General features: G+C 36.4%; 1 non-coding gene across 1 annotated transcript; it reads right to left on the bottom strand.

The window, feature by feature from the left end:
• Positions 1-579: 579 nt before the first annotated feature.
• LOC113612829 (U6 spliceosomal RNA) lies at positions 580-683 on the bottom strand. Its single transcript, XR_003429984.1, has one exon. It is a non-coding gene; the product is annotated as a U6 spliceosomal RNA (small nuclear RNA).
• Between the last annotated feature and the right edge of the window lie 231 nt (positions 684-914).

Here is a 914-nt window from a genome sequence, read left to right on the forward strand (position 1 = left end):
TTACAGGGAGTAGGGGGAAAATCACATTTTCTCTGAATACTACATCTCATAGGAGAAATCATTAAATTTGGGAAGATGGATAGAAGAGGAGCCACAAAAACTGTATGCATTACTGGTTCCTGGGTGGTAGTCCAATGGATTTCCAGTCAATCGTAAAAATATTTATTTAGTTACCGCTCTGTTTTGGGTCCAAGCTATCTTAAGTGATGAAGACAGAACAGAAAGATAAACAGAACACATGAATGTAAGTTTTGAAAGAAAAATAGCCAATAAACTCTCTAGGAACCAAAGACATGCAAATGAAAACCATGAGATATTATTTTTCATGTTTTAAAAGTTAATTCCCAGTATTGGGGAGGAGACAGTGAAATAGGAAATCCAATCATTTGCTAAAAGGCATCCGAAGGGGTTCAAACCTAGACGGCCATTGGGCAACATCTACCAAGGGCTCTAAAAGTGTCCATTACTTTTTTAAATTAAGGTATAATTGACACACAACATTACATGAGTTTCAGCTACAACACATGGTGACTTGACGTTTGTATAAAATGTGAAATGATCACCATCTAGCTGACATCCAAATATATAGAACGTTTAACGAATGTGCATGTCATCCTTGCACAAGAGCCATGCTTATCTGTGTACTGTTCCAATTTTAGTAGATGTGCTGCCAAAGTGGGCACCAGTGTCCAACTACCTCTGCCCAGTAAAAGATTCTAATTCTGAAAAATTTATCACGTACCAAATTGGCGCCATTTATAATGGCTAAAAAAGAAATAGCAAATGATAAGATTCACTAGAGAAATGGCAGAATAGCTAAAATAAAGTCTGTAAGGAAAGGGTTAAATAACTCATGGTTCACCCGTATGATGAACTACTGTGTTGCCCTCAACAATTATTTTGTGAAGATTATT

The sequence above is a fragment of the Aethalodelphis obliquidens genome, unplaced genomic scaffold (assembly GCF_003676395.1).
Source record: "Aethalodelphis obliquidens isolate GAN/ISIS:26980383/991018 unplaced genomic scaffold, ASM367639v1 scaffold82, whole genome shotgun sequence".
Lineage (NCBI taxonomy): Eukaryota > Metazoa > Chordata > Mammalia > Artiodactyla > Delphinidae > Aethalodelphis > Aethalodelphis obliquidens.